Raw genomic sequence first — 21,805 nt, forward strand, 5'->3', positions numbered from 1 at the left:
CGAAACCCTGTCTCTACTAAAAATACAAAAATTAGCCTGGCGTGGTGGTGGATGCCTGTAATCCCAGCTACTTGGGAGACTGAGTCAGGAGAATCGCTTGAACCAGGGAGAAGGAGGTTGTAGTAAGCTGAGATCATTCCACTGCACTCCAGTGTGGACGACCCAGCAAGACTCCATCTCAAAAAAAAAAAAAAGAAAAGAAAAGAAAAAAAATCCACAGACTAGAAAGATCCCTACCAAGTTCAAAATACTGAAGGGAGAAAGAGGAAAGGGAGATGACCGAGTAAGTAATGTTTTATTTGCTTTATATATGGAAAAATCCAAAGAAAATACAATGAGATATTATTAATTCTAGGCAGTTGTACATATATATTTCTTTGTTATTCTCTGTAGTTTTAACATCTTTTCTCAGTTCAGCTGAGATGAAAAAATGCATATAAATATAATTCTTCATTTAACTTCAGGAGGTTTATAAACCCCTGAAGTCCATACAGTGGCATTCCAAGAATTACAACAAACATTGTCTTGAAATGAATATTAGGGAGTGTGGTCAATTTTGGATCTATATCAGGTTATTTCAATGACAGTTGACATACAATCACATCAATAGTGAGTCCCACTGACTATTGTGTAAAGAGTCATTAGGGGATATGTCTCCCAATGTTCAGTACATCTTAGCTCTGTTCTGTCACCTTTTCTTGTGTTGGCTTTCAATGTGACAGATCACCCAAACTCAGTAACTTAAATAATAAACATTTATTCTTTCTCATGATTTTGTGCACTGGCATGGCAGTTCTGGTCTCAGCTGGTTCCTTCAGTCACTGTGGTCAGCTAGTGGCTTGGCTGGGAATGGATGATCTAGGGTGGCCTCACTCACATGTCTGGTAGTTGGTCCAATCTCAGCTGGAACCATTGGATGGCTTGGCCACATATCTCTTGTCACAACAGGCTAGCTCTGGCTTGTTTACATAGTAGTGGTCACACCACAGGGTTCCCAAGAAAAGCAAGGGTACAAGCTCCAGGGCACACGCATTTTCCAACCTTTGCTTGCATCATGCTTGCTGTTATCCCCACTGGCTGAAGCAAGTCACACTGTCAAGTCCAGAGTCATTGTGGAAGAGGACTGCCCAAGGGCTCAGATTCAGTTCCCCACCCTCAGCCTTTTCTGTCAACTTTCCTACATTGCCTGAATATATGGAGGCAAGAATAGATTCAGTGGTAGCTCCAGTTTTCCCTGGCTGATCCCCCAAACCCTGGCTGATCCCCCAAACCCTGGCTGATCCCCCAAACCCTTGTGTTTGACAGAAGCCAGCATGGCTCCTGCTCTGTCTGCTGCTGTTTTCCCAAGGCATGAGGAATTGGAGCTGAAGTCCATTTTGCATTGATGGAGACTCAGTCTGATTCTAAAACTGCTCTCTTTTGTTGGGGAAAAAAGGGCAAAAGCAGAAGCTAACAACAAGAAGAAAAATCATTTTTTATCTGCTGAAGAGTGCTTTACAAAAATAAGAAACTTTTTACATTAAGCCCAAAGTTAGAGAGCAGTCCATCATGCCAAACCATGCTGGACTCAATGGGCTGCTGGACAGAAAGGGGAATGCAGGCCTTCCAAGGTGGGGACAGTACTTCTTGCTGCCCAGTTCTGCGTTTTCACCTACCTCTGAGCTGTCCATGTGGAGAAAGACTTTCCTCACACAGACAAAAATTCTTTTTTTCCCCTTGGTTGAAAGTCATGTCTTTTGGATGGTAAGATGGTTCTCAAAATAACCCTGTGTCAATTCCATATTCTGTGAGCCACAGATCGTGCTGTCTGTGGGCTCCTCAAGATGTGAATCGAGTAGGATTAGTTTAGCTTCATGCCTAGGACTTGCACAGGACATGAAAAATGCCTTAACCTACTGATTTTTCACTTTGACTACTTTCTGTCTCTGTCTCTCAATCAAAATTTTGAAAAAACGTAAGTGGAGAGAAAACAAATCCCTCAACTTCAACAATTGACAACTCATGACCAGTCTTGTTTTCACTGTTCTTATCTTCCCCCAGTTTCTTTTGAAGCAAATGCTAGATAGCATAACATTTCATCCATAAATATCTCCACATTATATTAGCTTTCACATAGAGCAAAGCTGGACACTAACTGCTCATTGGACTGAAAGAAGAGCTATGCTCAGAGAACCAAAGCAAATAGCTTACCTTTAACTTTTAATAGGAGTGGCTTTGTTTTATAGAATGATGTAGGCATCTCCAGCCACTGAGGGGACTCCTTCAAGCTTGGCCCAGCGTCATCCACAGAAGGATCTGGCAGTGATATCTTGGCATTCACAGTCTTAGCGTGCAGGACAGCATTGGTTCCCCATCCTACAGTCCCAGCTCTACCTAGGCACTACTCATATGTATCATGGTAATAGCTGTAGAAAATAATATCCCTCCCTCCCTCACTGCCTTCTTCTTTTCCTCTTTTTAGAGATGGGGTCTTGCTGTGTTGCCCAGGCTGGTCTCAAACTCCTAGCCTCAAGTGATCCTCCCATCTCAGCCTCCCAAAGTGCTGGGATTACAGGTGTGAGCTCTGTCACCCAGGCTGAAGTGCAGTATGTGATCTTGTCTCACTGTAGCCTCAACCTCCTGGGCTCAAGAGAGCCTCTATCTCAGCCTCTTAAGTATCTGGGACTACAGTTATGAACTGCCACACCTAGCTAATTAGAATATGTATATATATTTTGTAGAGACAGGGTCTCACTGTGTTGCTCAGGCTGGTCCAGAACTCCTGGTCTCCAGCGATCCTCCTGCCTTGGTGGCCCAAAGTGCTGGGATTATAGGTGAGTGCTACTGTCCCCAGCCTTGTTTCTTTCAGTGACCAACTACCTTTAAATATAGAATGTCAAGATGAGAGGTATCCTGGAGACCACTTCCAGGGTAGTCTATGAAATTGTTTGTGTCTACGTTCATTCTTATGTGAATTTTTTCCTGGGAAAAAGATTCATAAACCCCCAATGTGGTTCATGGTCTCCCGAAGTGACCCTTTAAGTTCCAGAGAATTGTAGTGGCCTGACCTCGGTCTCTCAGTTACTTGGCAAGTTAATAGCAGAGTTGTCCCTAGAATACAAGTCTCTTGACCCACAGTTCAAGAATTATGGTCGTAAACCTGCTTTTACTGGAAGTGTTTGAAAGTCAAACATAATAGAGTATTAGAGGTTCAAAGTGGTAAATGCTTCTGTGATCACAAAGAGAAATGCATTCAATACAGACTCTAAATAAATATAAGTCAGGTACATAAAGTTTTTACTTCATATAAATAATTGAAAACCCATTATTGACCGGGCACGGTGGCTCATGCCCCTAATCCCAGCACTTTGGGAGGCTGAGGTGGGTGAATCACCTGAGGTTGGGAGTTCAAGACCAGCCTGACCAACATGAAGAAACCCCGTCTCTACTAAAAATAAAAAATTAGCCGGATGTGGTGGCGCATGCCTGTAATCCCAGCTACTCGAGAGGCTGAGGCAGGAGAATCGCTTGAACCTGGGATGCGGAGGTCGCGGTGAGCCCAGATCGTGCCATTGCACTCCAGTCTGGGCAACAAGAGTGAAACTCTGTCTCAAAAAAAAAAAAAAAGGAAAACCCATTATTTTCCTGGTGAGGATACATTGATAATAATTATAAAATTAGTACTTAATAGTTGAGGGCACATAAGCTATTGCTGGGCTTTAATATCTGGACTCGGGAGGAGATTTCTGTGCTTTGTTTCTATGATCTAGAACTAGGGCTTGGGGTGTAGAAAAACTGGGATGGCCTTTTCCTTCTAGCTCTTTCTCTCACACACCCCCACACCCCAAACACATCCTCCAACTCGTGTCCTTTTATTTCCCCACAAGGCCTCTTGCCCATCCTCTCCTTGAAGCATTCATCTGTACTTGGAAAGGATGAGGAGAGCTGGAGAAGGCAGGAGACATAGTTTGCACCTGCTGAGAAGTGAGGAAACATAACTAAGGCCACCAAACGAAAGGGAGCTCTCTCCTCCTCCTCATCCTCCTCTTCCCTCTTTCTCCTTTTCCTCCTCCTCCCTAAGGCTCTCTTGATCCTCCTCGGTCCAGCCCTGCTTTGCAACTCTCCAAGCAAGCATGGAGGCCAATGTGGCAAGCATTGTCTGCTCTACAGAGCCAAGGAGACACTATCCTCTTTGTTTGGGGCTATGAGTCAAGAGTCTTCAGTTTTTTGCAGCAGTTATATTTAAGTGTCAGTTGACAAAAGTGAATTTTATATGCTCTAGTTAAGATGTAGTGAATTATGACATTCCACTACTTGCCAAGTCCTATGATTCCACCTCTGCAGTGTGGCTGCACTCACCTATATCAGCTGACCAAATTCATCCCCTTGGTGTTTCCCTTTCAGGCTTAGATGTTCTCGATCTTTAGCTTGTGTCTGGCTGGAATCGATTCCCTCCCCTCTCCATCCCATCAGTCTAATTCTTCTTTTAGACCAGGCTTAACTTTCCCTTCTTGAGCCTTAACATTGAAAATCACCTCCCTGGCCAGGTATGGTGGCTCATGCCTGTAATCCCAGCACTTTGGGAGGCCAAGGTAGGCGGATCACCCGACGTCAGGAGTTTGAGACCAGCCTGGCCAACATGTTGAAACCCCGTCTCTACTAAAAATACAAAAATTAGCTGGGCGCCGTGGTACATGCCTGTAATCCCAGCTACTGGGGAGGCTGAGAGAAGAGAATTGCTTGAACCCAGGAGGTGGAGGTTGCAGTGAGCCAAGATTGCATCACTGCTCTCTAGCCTAGGTGACAGAGTGAGACTCTTCTCCAAAAAAAAAAAATGTTATCTCCTTCTTCAAAAACACATGAGCACTTTATCTATAAAGATCTTATGATTGTTAATGTGCATTTTATCTTTCCTTATGATCAGTTACTTTTCAGGTAGAATCCTTTCCTGTTCAGCTTGGTATCCCAACCTCTCCTCTCCCTATTCCTGCTTCCCCTCATTGTTTCTTGACTTCCAATACTGAGTATACGATACTATTTTAAAACTTAATGGGAGGACCAGGCGCGGTGGCCCACACCTGTAATCCCAGCACTTTGGGAGACCGAGGTAGGTGGATCACCTGAGATCAGGAGTTCAAGACCAGCCTGGTCAACATAGTGAAACCCCATCATTACTAAAAATACAAAAATTAGCTGGGTGTGGTGGCGGGCACCTGTAATCCCAGCTACTCGAGAGGCTGAGGCAGGAGAATTGCTTGAATTCGGGAGGTGTAGGTTGTAGTGAGCTGAGATTGTGCCCTTGCACTGCAGCCTGGGCAACAAGAGTGAAACTCCATCTCAAAAAAATGAAACAAAACAAAACAACAACAACAAAAAACAATACTTAATGGGAGGCAGGGCACAGTGGTACAATGCCTGTAATCCCAGCACTTTGAGAGGCCCAGGGAAGCAGATCCCTTGAGCTTAGGAGTTCAAGACCAGCCTGGGCAACACGGCAAAGACCTGTCAGTACAGAAAATAGCTGGGTGTGGTGTTGTACACCTGTAGTCCCAGCTACTTGGGAGGCTTATGTGGGAGGATTGCTGGAGCCCGGGAGGCAGAGGGTGCAGTGAGCTAAGATTGCAGAGAGAGACCCTGTTTCAGAAAAAACAACACCAAAAAACCCAAAAAAACTTAATGGAAAAAATGCTTGTATTTATTTGTGTTACGCTGAGTATACAATCTGTAAAACTACCCCCAGGTCTTTTCCTTGAGGGACAAAAGTAGGGTGCAGAACTGCCTACAAGGTGGAGCTTTCTTAAAATCTCCAAAAAACTGCTGCCCTTGGGTACTCAGCTGATAGAGTGAACAGGAGGAGTGAATGAATCGGTGAAAGCACCCTGTGATTTAAATGTCACAAGCCTTTGATTTTCGTTGGAACCTTGTCTGATGTGTGTCACTCCTTGCTCCGTTGTGCTTGCCCTTTGGAAAGATGGAATGGTGAGGACAGAGAGGAGACAGCTGATAAAAAGACACTTAAGAGGGCACCATAAAGCCACGTGGCTTGTCCCTGGAAGGCAGTAGAAAGCAATCTGCAGTCATGATGCCTTTCTTCACTCATCAGTAGCTGTAATGTTGAAAATGGGGCAAACGCCTTCCCCCTACAACTGTTTAACAAAAGGTAGTTCTCCTAGAAAACAGAATCTGTTGTATATGTTGCCAGTGATTTTCACAAGTGTAGATGCCTAAGAAATAGGCAAATATACTGAGTGCGGTGGGTCACACTTACAATCCCAGCACTTTGGAAGGCCTAGGCAGGTGGATTGCTTGAGCCCAGGCATTCGGAACCAGCCTGGGCAACATGGTAAAACCCCATCTCTACAAAAAATAAACAAAAATTAGCGAGGCATTGTGGTGTGTGCCTGTAGCTCCAGCTACTTGGGAGGCTGAGGTGGGAAGATTGCGTGATCCTGGCACGTTGAGTCTGCCGTGAGCCGTGATCATGCCACGGTACTCCAGCCTGGGTGACAGAGTGAGAGCCTGTCTCAAAAAAAAAGAAATAAAAAAATAGGCAAATACAAGAGATGGAAAAAGGAATTGAAAGAATTGCCATGGGATTGTGCATTAGTTTGACAATTTGCTTTTTAAAATTGCATGTGGTTTTGAAGGACAGGTTGAATTTAGATATTTAAAATGCTTAGGTAAAGCTAAGACTGGCAGGGTCAAACTGTGCCCATGAAATCTTTGTTCTGGAACTCAAGTGAAAAATTGGCAGATTTACACTTTTTGAGCTTTTTAGAGTACATTTTCCATGTAGCTCCAGGTGGCTGGGTGAAACATGCTAAGCTCTACAGAAGGGTAAAAGAAAAAGCCTCCCACATGAGTGGCAGGAGTAGGTTAACCTGTAGTATCTGGAAAGATATGTAGATCATCAGTTAGAACATTTGGAAGGAGGAATTGCCAGTGGCTTTTAGACAAGGAATGGAGGAGTTGAGACAGGCAAGGTAAATTGGGGCCCTCCTGCCAATCGGAAGTTTTTGAGTGATATTTTTAATATTTATTATTCCATCCTCCTTGGTTGGAAAGTCATGAAGGAGAGGGACACTGTCATGCTCATGGTTCGGGTTTGTATTTCTGGTATGGGGTAGAATTGGCAACTTTGCTGAATTGAACAACTGTTCCCCACTAGACCAAAAGTGCCCGGAGGACTGAAAACCTTCCAATTCAACTTGGTGGCAGCAGGGCAGCCGCCAGTGAATGAGTGATTGATGAGAGCCAGCGGATTAAAGGAGACTACTAATTGTAAACTGGAAATATTTTTCAAAGATAAAAGTAGCCTCCTCAGATAAAACCACTAGGGTTTCCTTTTGAGTTTTCTTTTCACAGAACAGGATATTAGTGGTTTGGTGGGTCTCCTGCAGGAGGGAGTAGCTGTGGACGGAAGCTAGTAGGATGGGAAGGTTTCTACCTGTTTCTCACCCCTTTCCTACTAAGGCCTCTTCAACTGAGAGGCTAGGTAATTAATTACCTGAGATCACACAACCAGTCCTGACCTGTCCCCACAAGGGGTGGAGCTATTCTTTCCGGGTCAAAATGGAAACAAAATTCACCAGGGTGCTATCCGTTCAAAAGCTCCCAACTCTGAACAGAGAGCCATTGCAATGGTGTCCACCAGGGCACCATTTTGGAGACTGATACTTATGGTCACATGCCAGGTGCCCGCCTGGCATGGAGGCAGCAGCCTGTTCGAGTTCTGCCACCTGAGGACTCCCAGACCTGTGACCCCAAGTGAGGGCTTTTCTGACCTTTGGGGAGGAGTTAAGCTGCTTTTGCTGATATAAAAGATCACTGCCAGATTCATGGCCAGGATAAAAAAGTTTTCCTTGTTAGGTGATACAGACTTTCAGAATGTAGAATTTCCTGACCAAGGTTGTGTCTGTTCTGGTTTAAAGAGGAAAATTTGCTGCCTGTGTTTTTCCTTAAGCCAACGCACCACCCACCTGCGCTAGAGGAATCTGGTATTGCTCTCCTCCAAAGGCCAGGACAGTCTCAAAGGAGACATGCTAATGGCTTAATTGTTTTGTTTATTCTGCTCCTCACAAATTCCAGTAGCTACATTTACATTGAGATAACTTTTTTCAAATGTCTTGTCATTTCCCTTGGTTTTGAATGGCTCTTAATGTTTGCCCTTAGTGTTGTTTTGAAAGGTTGATGGAGCCCGTTAGTGATGGGTGTGGCTTTCTCCAAATGGGGGTTTTTCTTAGTGTGTGGTAGAGAAAGTGCGAGTAATTTTAAAAATAAAATATGCACACTTTTTCTATCTGTACACACAAACTGTAGATTATTTTGGAGCCTGATATTTATGATTACATTTATGTTCACATGCTTTAGGTTTTGGGGGTTAAAAGATTAACGTGTGCAAAGGAATGGTGATATTTAACAGGACAAAAATTTCGCATTTACAGAGCTGTGGTTTGCTTTTCAAAATGTCGAGGTTTGTTTCTACACCTTTTCTTTTTTTTTCTTTTTTTTTTTTTTGAGATGGAGTTTCGCTCTTGTTGATCAGGCTGGGGTGCAATGGCGTGATCTCGGCCTACTGCAACCTCCACCTCCTGGGTTCAAGTGATTCTCCTGCCTCAGCCTCCCAAGTAGCTAGGATTACAGGCACGTGCCACCACACCCGCCTATTTTTTTTGTATTTTTAGTAGAGATGGGTTTTCTCCATGTTAGCCAGCTGGTCTTGAACTCCTGACCTCAGGTAATCTACCCACCTTGGCCTCCCAAAGTGCTGGGATTACAGGTGTGAGTCACCGCACCTGGCCTGTTTCTTCACCTTTGACCAAGAATCAAGTATAAGACTATTCTGGTTCATGTTGTAAATGCTTTTTTTTTTTTTTTTTAAGATAAGGTCTCTATCTGTCACCCAGGCTGGAGTACAGTGGTGCCATCACAGCTCACTGCAGCCTTAATTAAAATCCTGGGGTCAAGCGATCCTCTTACCTCAGCCTCCCAAGTAGCTGGGACTACAGACGTGCATCACTGCACCTGGCTTAAATGCATTTTTGTAAATTTAGTATAAACAAGACATTTTAGATTGAATAACTTTGTAATGTACTAGGACAGTAATTTTTAATGCAGGTGGGATCCAACTTTTGAGAAATGTGAAGGGAAATGTGAAGGTTGAAGAAAGTTAAATTAACTGCTGTTGGCTAAATCTAGGTGTGCTGACCTCCTTAGAAAAGAAATGCTTCCTTTGCCTGCAAACCGGAGTTTGGGAAATTTAGAGCTAGGAAATCATGTGGTCGATCTTAACATTATAAATCACTCAGACAAATACAGGATAATGCTGTTTTCGGAAGTGCTTGTGATTGTACAGGATTACATGGTGATAAAGAGTTTTCAATGGCTCCTCCAGTTTCTGAGGGAGTTCTGTGCTTTGCTTTCTTGGTAATTCCTTCTGCAGACTTTAGAGCCTTTGAGGGGGGCTGGGTATGCTTCCGTGAATTTAACAGTTTAATATGCTGTTGAGTAGAAGGGAATCTGCTACTGGATCTAGCAATTACTAAGAAACCACTTCTGTATCATCCAGCATTTGTACTTACTTTGAAGTACGTATTAGTATTTTCCTTGGTTTACAGACAGGAAAATGAGTTAGGTACCCTGTTCAAGGTCACCCATCTGAAAAGCGGCAGAGAGGGGATTTAAACTCCTGGTCATCTGAATCTAAGGTCTGCTTAGAAGAGGAGCTCTTTGCTTCTAGACACATGCATATTTAGGTTGTGGGTCCATGGACTAATAGCATGGGCATCCCTGGGATATTATTAGAAATGCAGAACTTTTGGTCCCACCCACACCTGATTCCAGATCTGTGTTTTAACAAGGTCTCTAGGTGATTGCAAAGCACTACTGCACAGGAACACTTCCCCAGAGGAAGTGTGATGGCCACCCTCCAGGATATCATCTTCCAAGTTGAGGGACGTGCCAGATATCCCAAGTCTTCAGATATGCGACTCAATCATCTCTAATTATCCTGCTCAACCAAAAATTAAAGAGCAATTCCTCCAAGTGGAATCAAGGGAAACTTTTCTCCTAGACAATTCTGGAGGGAGTCCAGCTGTCTTTGAGGAGATGCACAGAATAGGTTGTTGCCTACAGCATGCTTGGAGAACCTATAACCCGGGGTGCCTCTTCCACGGCTGCTGTCCATGCCATACTTTCTCCCATTACGGATCCCTCTGAACTAGTCTATTAAACCTTCTCCTAAAGAGGCTGAGAACAGATTTTGTCAGGCCAGAGAAGAAGAAAGAGATCCAGAATGGGGACTATCAATAGCATGAAAGTAGAGAAGGGCATGAAAAAGAGCCCAGCCTTCAGAACGCTCCAGTCCAGGTGCTTTAGAACTGCACCTTACCTTTTTCTTCTACCTGGTTTTCCTTTTAGAATTCCCCCAGGCATCTATGCTGGAGACAGTAGTGTCTTTGTCTGTTGTTCCCCTCCCTGCCTTGCTCCTGCCAGTTCCACCGCCCTGTGAGTATATCTTCATAGGGCCCCCCCTTCCTTTTCACAGTGGCCACCCCAGTTTGGATGTGCATTGTCTTACACTGGGAACATTACAAGAGTTTCTTAAGTGGTCTTCACTCTTATCCCCCTGTAATTCACAGAAATAGCATCAGCACATCATCTTGTAGTAACACAGCTTTGCACCTGTCACTCTTCCTCAAAAACTCTCAGTTCCTACTGCGAACAGTCTAAATTACATCAATTACTGGTTGCGTTTATCCACCTTGATTTTCCAGTAGTCCTTCTGAAATAAACTCCGTGAGGGCAGCCTACATGCCTTATTCCTGCTATTAGCTCCTAGCACAGTGCTTGTACACAGTAGATTCTCACTAAATATTGATTGAATGAATGAATGAACTTATTCTCAGGTTTATGTTTTATAGTCTGCCTAGAATACACTCCTTGGTCAGACCATTTCCCGTAACTGGATTTCCCTTCCCTTTTTTGCTGTTTATCTGAATCCTTAAAACACCAAGTAAGGCCAGGCGCGATGGCTCATGCCTGTAATCCCAGCACTTTGGGAGGCTGAGGTGGGCGGATCACGAGGTCAGGAGATCGAGAGCATCCTGGCTAACATGGTGAAACCCCATGTCTACTAAAAACACACAAAAAAATTAGCTGGGTGGGTGGCGGATGCCTGTAGTCCCAGCTACTCAGGAGGCTGAGGCTGGAGAATGGCATGAACCCGGGAGGCGGAGCTCACAGTGAGCCGAGATCACACCACTGCACTGCAGCCTGGGCGACAGAGTGAGACTCCGTCTCAAAAAAGACAAAAAACAAAAAACCAACCAAACAAAACAACAACAACAACAACAAATAAAGACTCGTTTCCTGGAAGCCTTTGATTTAACTCATAGAGATCATTGCCTTCTCCAAATTGTGGCCCTTGTCATAGAGTTATTTATTTGGGACTAAACTATGTCATCTTGCATTGTTATCCGTTTTCATACAGTCTCTTACAGTCCAAATAGACTGTAAGCCTCTTGAGATCAGAGGTAATTTACATTTCTTCATATTTTTCAGAATTCACCATCTTTCCTTTTGGTCTTCCCACATTCCTGTATACTCTCGACAGTCCCTGGTTATCTGACAGTTCATATTGGGGAATTATGGTTAGTTGTGGATCTGGCCTCCTCTCCCCACTTTCTTCTCAGTAATGCATGTAGTCTCTGAGGGCAGACACTACATTCTCCTGTGTCTTTTCTGGTTTATTGAACGATAGAGGCTGTACTTTGTCCTTTTCAATTTTATCTACATTCTTTTCCTTCTCCTGCTCAGTTCTTGGAACTCCCGTTTCTGAATGTCTACGAGTACAACGATGGTGAATAGAAAGTAATGAAACTGAGTCAGTGTATCCTGTAGCTGGAGTGTGAAGGTGAGTCAGCAGACAGCAGCAGTGGATCTCTTCCACCCTGAGGAAAGGCAGGAGCCGGCCTGGTGATCAGGGAAGGAGGTCCTCCTCCCTACATTGTTTCCTGGAACTGAGTAGAACAAATTACTTCACTGTACTTCAGTTTCATTTGTTAAAAAATGAAGTAAGAATAGCTTCCATTCTCTTCATTCAAGTGGTGATGCATTGACAATTAATAAGAAAATTATAAAATGCCTTAGATACCACCATTGGGACTATGTAACGCACCACAACCTGGTGGCGACTGAGGCTGTGTTCTAGCCACCTCTCTTTTCTGACTCTACCACATTGCCCTAAAGTTAGAGGCAACAATAGAATTACCGCATTAGTGTTTTTCTAACAAACCTGTTCAAGTCCTGGCTCACTGAATTTTAGGGAAATGATATCATTTCTCTCCAGTCTTTTAATAGATTGTCTTTGAAAGAGCTGCATGTTGCCCGTTAAGGAAATGCTTCAGCTGAAAATAATTAAGGTTAGAAATGGTTTAAGAAAAGAGACACATCTCTGCTTGACCTGCGCAGCCTCAAACTTCCGTATCTCTTAGTTTGGGGAGGGATGGATGGCAGATGTAGAGTGCTTCAATTTTTGTTTTGCAGAAAGTTATATCATCATCATATAGAACAGACATCACAGAACGAAATTAATTAGTAATGCATTCACTGAATTTGGGCAGGATAGTTTGCCTATTAGAAAAAATTCTTGGCAAGGATGAGGATGATTTCTCATCATCCTCCTCCCTAACTGACTGGGTAATTTAAAGGTTTTTGAGTTGAAATTTTCTGAATGGAGTCGGTTCAGTTTACCCTTTTTAATATGGTAGATTGGTAATAGTGCATTACTGGGAGTGGAGGAAAGACACCTTTTTTTGCCTTAACCCTGAGCTGGAGGAAGCACAGCCTTGTCTAGAAACGAAAGACATAATTATATCCATTTCATATGCAGTATGACAAAATCATTAGAAAATTATAATGGCAAGTAGAAAAAATATAGGAGGCATACGCATGTATGTCTAAGATGTTCATATGAGAAGTTATGGGAGGAAAATGAAATAATTACTAATTAATAATTACTGTTAATAAGGTTTCAAGTGATCCCCCTTTTTCCCCTTGCCTGGGTGTCCTTCCATCATAGCCAAGTCTTAGATCAGTTTCTAGATCTAGGCTCATCAAAATTCCCTCCCCTGGACCCCCAAGCCTTCCCAGATAGACACCTTCCTCTTCCATATGTCCATGGCACCTAGTTTGAAATGTTCTTATCTCATGCATCATGGTCTGCCTTGTGTTAGACCCTTTAAGCTTTTGTGTCTCATTAAGATACTGAACTCGGTGGCACGATGGCTCATGCCTCCAATCCCAGCACTTTGGGAGGCCTGGGTGGGCGGATCACCTGAGGTCAGGAGTTTGAAACCAGCCTGACCAACATGGTGAAACCCCGTCTCTACTAAAAGTACAAGATTAGCCGGGCATGGTGGCGCATGCCTATAATCCCAGCTACTGGAGAGGCTGAGGCAGGAGAATCACTTGAACCTGGGAGCCGAAGGTTACATTGGGCAACAGAGTGAGACAACATCTCAAAAAAAAAAAAAAAAAAGAAAGATATTGAACTCCAGGGAACAGAAGTTGTTTCTGACATATAGCCAATGGTCTTAATCCAGATGAAATTCACCTGTAGTGCTTTTTAAAAATGATAACCCTTGGGCACCATCCTAGACCAAAAGGATTCAGACACAACTGTATTACTTTTCAAAGCTTCCTGGGTGGTTCCTAAAAGCAGCCTAGGTTGAGAGCCACTGTTTAAGCATTGTTGGCTATGCCATAATTTGATGCAACACCAAATGCAAACTGATTGGGATGTATTTTTGCCATGCTGTAACACACCATGTAACTTAGAAAGTTTTGTGGTTTGGGCTTTTTTGGTTAGGGAGGGTATTATTTAATACAGCTGACTTGAATAAATAGGAAACTAGTTCCCAGGGGACTTTACAAAAGTTAAGCCTTTGTGTGACTAGCGCCTGAGGGGTTTCGTGGATGGCAAGGCTATGGTAGTTTTACCACCTGAATTCTCTTACCTCATCCCCACTTTGGCGTTGACCCTAGACCAGAGGCCTCCAAAACATGGCGAGGCATCAAAACCACCTGAGGAGGTGATTCAGCTGGTTTGGGATGAGGCTTCAAAATCTGTTTTTCACCAGGGTTCCAGGTGATTCCAGTGGAAAAACTGATAGTAAGGGGACCTGCTGCTTTACAGCTGTGTGGAATTGAAAATGACGTGGGTCTGGATCATAAGCAGCAGGGTGTTTTTCTTGCTTTTCCTAGATTGTCTTCCTTAACCCCAAATTATGTAACTACATACATATTTTCTCTAGAACTTCTTTGTATTTTTAAATTTTAGCTCCTTATGTCACCTGAAATTTACTTTTCTGGTGTGAAGGAGGGGTATAATTTTTTCCAAATGGTTAGTGGTCCTAAAAATAATTTATTCAGCGGTTCATTCTTTGTCTTCTGTTGTGAAGTGCCACCTTTATCTTATGTTAAATTCATATCTATCATTTGTTTCTAGCCTCTTCTGTTTCCTTGATCCTTTTCTTTATTCCTAAACCAGTTGCTAGTACCACATTGTATAATTACTCTAGTTTTAGAATATGTTTTTATATTTTTTTGGCAAGAATTTAATAATTAAGTTCCTTTTTAAGTGAGTTCTTGGCAATTTATACTCATTTACTCTTCCAGATAAAATTTGGGATCAATGTGTCAAAGTTCCAAAACAAAATCTCTTTGGAACTTTGGTTGGGGTAGCATGAACCCTCTAGAGCAGCATTCCCCAACCTTTTTGGCACCAGGGACCGGTTTCGTGGAAGACAGTTTCTCTGCAGCCTGGGGTGTGGAATGGGGATGGTTTTGGGAGAAAACTGTTCCACCTCAGATAATGGGCATTAGATTCTCATAAGGAGCGCGGCCTAGATCCTGCGCATGCTCAGTTCACAATGGCCTTTGTGCTTCTATGGGAAGCTAGTGCTGCTTTGATCTGACAGGAGGCGGAGCTCGGGCGGAAATGTTTGCTCACCAGCCGCTCACCTGCTGCTGTGCAGCCAGGTTCCTGACAGGCCACAGCCAGCGCAGGTCCATGGCCCCGGGGTTGGCAACCGCTGCTCTAGGGCACTTTGAGAAGGTGAACGTCTTTGTAACTGATGCCTTACATCCACAGACAACGGTGTCCATCCCCATCAGCCCTTCTTTCAGGGGCCTCCATTCGTCTTTATGCTTTTCTTTACACAATTATTTCACTTTTTTTTTTTTTGGAGACAAGGTCTCGCTCTGTCACCCAGGCTAGAATGCAGTGGCATGATCAGGGCTCACTGCAACCTCCACCTCCTGGGATCAAACGATCCTCCCATCTCAGCCTCCTGAGTAGCTGGAACTACAGCTGTGTGCCTTCATGCCCAGCTAATTTTATTTATTTATTTTGTAGAGATAAGGTTTTGTCATGTTGCCTAGGCTGGTCTTGAACTCTTGGGTTCTAGTGGTCCTCCAAAAGCGCTGGGATTACAGGCGCGAGACACCATGCCCAGCCATCTTCCCCATTTCTTAAGTTTATTACTGGCATTTTATAACCCTTGTTCCTGATTTGAATGGGATATTTCCTATAACATTATCTTTTGAAAATATTAATAATTTTATCCGTAGTTCTTATAATTTAATGGATATCACGTCATAACCCATGGAATTACAAGAATCTCACTCACCTGAATATGGAGGGATTGTAGCATTCTGAGGCATTCCATTTTTTACTCTTGCTTCAAAAACAGACAAAACGGGTTCTCCTCAAGTGTCCCAGTGCACTCTTCTTCATGAACAGAGTGGCCTGGGCTATGGGGCCGTCATTCGGAGGCTCTTTGGCAGAGTTGCAGAAGGAGCTGAGTCTGGGCTGAATGTGGTCCATGGTGGGATACAGCCTGCAGTTTGTGCTTCTGAATAGCTCCCTGGTTGGGAACTGGATGTTCAGTGATACACCTCGTCATCCTAAGGTCAAGAAAGCACAAGTGGAAGAAGGGGAAAGATGTCTTAATTCTGCCTAGCTGAATGAGGGATTCAGAAGTGGGAACCAAGCCTTTGCTTATAATCTCAGAAGGAAAAAAGGATGATTCCAGGAATCAAATAATTCTAAGAACCAGTTATATAAAAAGCATTTTGCAAACTATAAAGTGATATTCACATGCATTTGGAAGTACTACCTCCATGTGTGTTAGCTGCATTTGAAAGTCTTTTAGAAAGAGAGCAATGGGCCGGGCGCGGTGGCTCAAGCCTGTAATCCCAGCACTTTGGGAGGCCGAGACGGGCGGATCACGAGGTCAGGAGATCGAGACCATCCTGGCTAACACGGTGAAACCCCGTCTCTACTAAAAAATACAAAAAAACTAGCCGGGCGAGGTGGCGGGCGCCTGTAGTCCCAGCTACTTGGGAGGCTGAGGCAGGAGAATGGCGTAAACCCGGGAGGCGGAGCTTGCCGTGAGCTGAGATCCGGCCACTGCACTCCAGCCTGGGCGACAGAGCGAGACTCCGTCTCAAAAAAAAAAAAAAAAAAAAAAAGAAAGAGAGCAATGCAATTGCTGGATAAAACCTCATCCCTGTACCCCAGAATTGTTGTCACAGCTTTAAGGCAGTTTTATGTGAAAGCAGAGGAAAGTAACAGTAACTCTTTAATCCAGACATGTGTCTAAACCGTGGATAACTCACAGAAGGCCTTAGAGACTCTGAGAATTGGTGAATATCCTATATATCCTTAGCATCCACAGGCTAAATACCCCTCCATTCCCTGAGTGAGGGCATGCGAGCTATTAACAATGTCCCATCCCTGGTACCTCACTCTTTGCATTTCCCTGTCTTTCCTCAATCATCTTGTATCACAGGAGGTATAAGAGTAGTTAGGCAGTTCTATTTTTTGACAGGAGATTAAAAGCCAAAGTTAAAGGTAAATGCTTAACCCCTTGGGTTCTAATAAGCTAGTAAAGCCTGGGCAATATAGTAAGACCCCTATTTCTAAAAAAAATTTTTTTTAATTAGCTGAGTGTGGTGGCACATGTGCCTGTAGTCCCAGTTAATCAGGAGGCAGAGGCAGGAGAATCCCTTGAGCATAGGATTTTGAGGCTCCCCAAGAGAAAGCTGATGCTCAGAGAGGGTAATATGTGGTAAGAGTTAAACCTCAGTCCTGGTACCTTTGCGTTTTTGTGCTATATTTCTTATGCAATATTCTGCACTTTGCTTAGGTTTTTTTTTTTTTTTCCTAATTTAAATACTTCAATTGCATTTCTGATCTGTTAGCCTTTCTGTGTACTGTTACCTGATTGCTTTTGGAAAAGAGCTTCCAGTGGGCTAAATATGTTTAATCTGCTGTGGCTTCTGAAGTCCCTCATCTTTAGGGAGAAGTGGCTCCTCTGTCTACCCAATTGGTCAAGCCGCTTTCTTTTCTTGTTCTTTTTTCTTCATAAAAAGTTAGGCATTTAAAATTTTTTCTGTTCGTCTTTCTAAATAAAGTACTTCAAGTTATTTTGAAAGCTATGGTCATATCCTGTCAATATGCAAACAGATGAGTTGATTTTTAAAAAAATGACGTGCTAGTTTGAGATCTTGGTCTTCTAGTACCTATTGATTCTAGTGCCTATTAACTGGCTAATGACTGCTTGTATTTGTTGAATCTAAATATTATGTTCATTGATTGGTGGTTCCCTGGCAGCACGCCCCGTGGGCCTGTGGGTTGGAGAACATGGGAAGAGATACCTTCTTGGGGAAAGGTGGGAGGTAAGAGCGGGAAGGACTTTGGTGGTTTTGGTGCCAGCTTAGCCATGGTAGAATAAAGTACTCAGTAGATTTCTAAGGTTTCTGACTCCACACCCTGGTTCCCTGATAGCATCTATGGACTCACCTGGGCCCAGGGCTGTCCTGAAGGAAAGGACACAAGCCTAGCTGGCTTCACCACTTGATGATTGTAGAGCCCTAGGGTCTTGAGGGAGCATAGGCCAGACACTTACACAGGCCTTGGGCAAGACCCAGTGTTGTGCTGGCTTCAGGTCAGACCTGCAGTCCCAGTGGTGGTGGCCATAGGGGTGCTTGTGTCACCCTTCCCCCAGCTCTACACATCTCAGCACAGAGAGGAAGACTCTGTTTGGGAAAAAGTAAGAGAAAAGAACAAGAGTCTCTGCCTGATAATCCAGAGAGTTCTTTTGGATCTTACACAAGACCACCAAGGCAGTACCTCTACGAGTCCGCAAGAACTACAGTGTTACTGGGCTTGGGGTACCCCATAATGCAGATATGGCTGTGGTGTCCAAAAACGTAGATCATAACAACCAAGTCCCTTTGAATACCTGGAAAACCTTCCAAAGAAGGATGGATACAAACAACTCCAGATTGTGAAGCCTACAATAAATTCTTAACTCTTCAATACCTAGATATCCATGAATATCCACAAGCATCAAAACCATCTGGGAAAACATGGCCTTACCAAATGAAATAAATTGACCAGGGGTCAGTCCCAGAGAGACAGAGATATGGGACCTTTCAGAAAGAGAGCTCAAAAATAGCTGTTTTGAGGAAACTCAAATTCAAGGTAACACAGAGGAGGAACTCAGAATCTTACCAAATTTAACAAAGAAATTGAAATAAGTTAAGAGGATCAGGCAGAAATTCTCGAGCTGCTGAATGCAATTGACATACTGAAGAATGCATCAGAGTCTCTTAGTAGCAGAACTGATCAAGCAGAAGAGAGAATTAGTGAGCTTGAAAGACAGGCTATTTGAAAATATACAGTTAGAGGAGAGAAAAGAAAAAAGAATTGAAACGTATGAAGCCCACCTACAAGATCTAGAAAATAGCTTCAGAAGGGCAAATCCAAGAGTTATTGGCCTTAAAGGGGGTACAGAGAGAGAGAGATAGTAGTGGAAAGTTTATTCAAAGGGATAATAAGAGAACTTCCCAAACAAAAGACATCAAAATTTAAGTACAAGAAGGTTATAGAACACCAAGCAGATTTAACTAAAAGGAAATTACCTCAAGGCGTGTAATAACAAAACTCCCAAAGGTCAAGGATAAAGAAAGGATCCTAAAAGCAGCAACTGAAAATAAACAAATAACATATGATGGAGCTCCAACACGTCTGGCAGCAGACTTTTCCGTGGAAACCTTACAGGCCAAGAGAGAGTGGCATAAGGTGCTGAAGGATTAAAACAACAACAACAACGCTTACTCTAGAATGGTATGTCTGGCAAAAATATCCTTCAAACATGAAGGAAAAATAAAGACCTTCCCAGACAAACAAAAGCTGAGGGATTTATCAACCCCAGGCCTGTCCTACAAGAAATGCTAAAGGGAGTTATTCATTCTGAGAGAAAAGGATGTTAACAACCAATGACAAATCATCTGAAGGTACAAAACTCACTGGTAATAGTAAGTATACAGAAAAACACAGAATATTATAACAGCATAATTTTAGTGTGTAAACTATTCATATCTTAAATAGAAAGATGAAAGGATGAATCCATCAAAAATAATAACTTTTCAAGGCATAGAGAGTACAATAAGATAAATAGAAACAAAAAGTTAAAAAGTGGGGAGACAAAATTATAGAGTTTTTATTAGTTTTCTTTTTGCTTTTTATGCAGTCAATGTTAAGTTGTGATCAGTTTAAAATAATGGGTTATAAGATGTTATTTGCAAGCCTCATGGTAACCTCAAATCTAAAAACATGCAGCAGGTACACAGAAATTAAAAGGAAGAAATTAAAATGTGCCACCTGAGAAAATCACCTTAAAGGAAGATAGGAAAGAAGGACAGAAGGAAAAGAAGACCACAAAACAACCAGAAAACAAATAACAAAATGGCAGGAGTAAGGCCTAACTTACCATTAATAACATTGAATATAAATAGACTAAACTCTCCAATCAAAAAACATAGAATAGCTGAATGGATAAGAAGCAAGACTCAAGGATGTATTGCCGACAAGCAACACACTTCACCAAATCAAATCAAAATGGATTAATGCCTTAAATCTAAGACTTCAAACTATGAAACTACTAAAACAAAACATTGGGAAGGCTCCAGGACATTGGTCTAGGCAAAGATTTTTTGGACAAATGGGATCACATCAAGTTAAAAAGTTTCCACACAGCAAAAGAAAAAATCAACAAAATGAAGAGACAGCCCACAAAATGGGAGAAAATATTTACAAATTTTCCATCTCACAAGGGTTTAATAACCAGAATATAGAAAGAGCTCAAATAACTCTATAGGAAAAAAATCTAATGATCTGATTTTAAAATGGGCAAAAAATCTCAATAGACGTTTCTCAAAAGAAGACATACAAATGGCAAACAGGTGTATGAAAAGGTGCTCAACACCACTGATAATCAGAGACATGCCAATAAAAACTACAACGAGATATCATCTCACCCAAGTAAAAATGGCTTTTATCCAAAAGACAGGCAATAATGAATGCTGTGAAGGATGTGAAGAAAAGGGGAAAAGGGAACTCTCATACACTGTTGGTGGAAATATAAATCAGTACAGCTATTGTGAAGAACAGAAGGGAGGTTCCTCAAAAAACCTAAAATAGAGCTAGCTACCTTATGATCCAGCAATTCCATTGGTAGGTGTAAACCTAAAAGAAAGGAAATAAGCATATGGGAGAGATATCTGTATTCCCATGTTTATCCTAGCACTATTCATAATAGCAAATATTTGGAATCAACCTAAGTGTCCATCAGCTGATGACTGAAATCATCTGTTGATACACAACAGAGTACTAGTCAACCATAAAAAGGAATGAAACCCTGTCATTTGTCATCTACAAGAACATGAATGGAACTGGAGGTCATTATGTTAAGTGAAATACGCCAGGCACAGAAAGACAAATTTCATATTTTCTCACTTATTTGTGGGAGCTAAAAATTAAAACAATTGAACTCATGGAGATAGGGAATTGAATGATGGTTACCAGAGGCTGGAAGGGGGTTTGAGGAGACAGGGGTTATGGTTAATGGGCACAAAGAAACAGTTAGAAATAATAGTTAGAAAGAATGAATAAGACCTAGCATTTGCATGCTCATGGCAGCACATGTACTAAAATTGGAACAACACAGAGAAGATTAGCATGGCTCCTGCACAAGGATGGCATGCAAATTCATGAAGTGTATTTTAAATTTTATTGAAAAAAAAAATCTAGTATTTCTTAGCATAACAGAGTGACTATAATCAATAATAATTCGTGCATTTAAAAATAACTAAAGAGTATTATTGGATTGTTTGAAACACAAAGGATAAATCCTTGAGGGTGTGGATACCCCATTTTTGATCATATGATTGTTACACATTGCATGCCTGTATCAAAATATCCATATATACCTACTTATATACACACCAAAATTAAACATTAAAATGAATTTTATATTATTTGAAGATTTTTCTTAAATCCTTCCTGATTTTTTCCAGAATAAAAACCAAATATTATAAAGTTAGTTTTAATTTTGACATTAAATGTCCAAGCAAATTAGAAATAAAAAATAGTAAGGAAGAATTAGAAACGGCAGTTATTTGCAAAGGCAATTGTAAACATGTCATTTGATGCTACTGTTATTCGACACTACACATGGTAAAAACACAGTGAGTGACATCATAGAAAACCAACTCAAGTATTACTTTTTCCTGACAATTTTCCTTCTCCTTCCAATATTCCATAGAAATTAGACTGTCTAGAGAAAGTAAAACAAGAACAGAGCACATCACGGAAATAGAACATCAAGAAAAACAAGTTTTATGTGAAAAGTTTGCCTTATTTAATTTAAATATCAAGCTGGGTTTAAAAAATTACTTTTTTTTTTTTTTTTTT

General features: G+C 42.1%; 1 protein-coding gene across 1 annotated transcript in view; it reads left to right on the plus strand.

Annotated features, from left to right (window-relative positions):
- The window catches only part of MYO1E (myosin IE), a 239,527-nt gene that overhangs the window by 10,501 nt on the left and 207,221 nt on the right, over positions 1 to 21,805 (plus strand). The window lies entirely within an intron of this gene.

The sequence above is a fragment of the Colobus angolensis genome, unplaced genomic scaffold (genome assembly GCF_000951035.1).
Source record: "Colobus angolensis palliatus isolate OR3802 unplaced genomic scaffold, Cang.pa_1.0 Scaffold19, whole genome shotgun sequence".
Lineage (NCBI taxonomy): Eukaryota > Metazoa > Chordata > Mammalia > Primates > Cercopithecidae > Colobus > Colobus angolensis.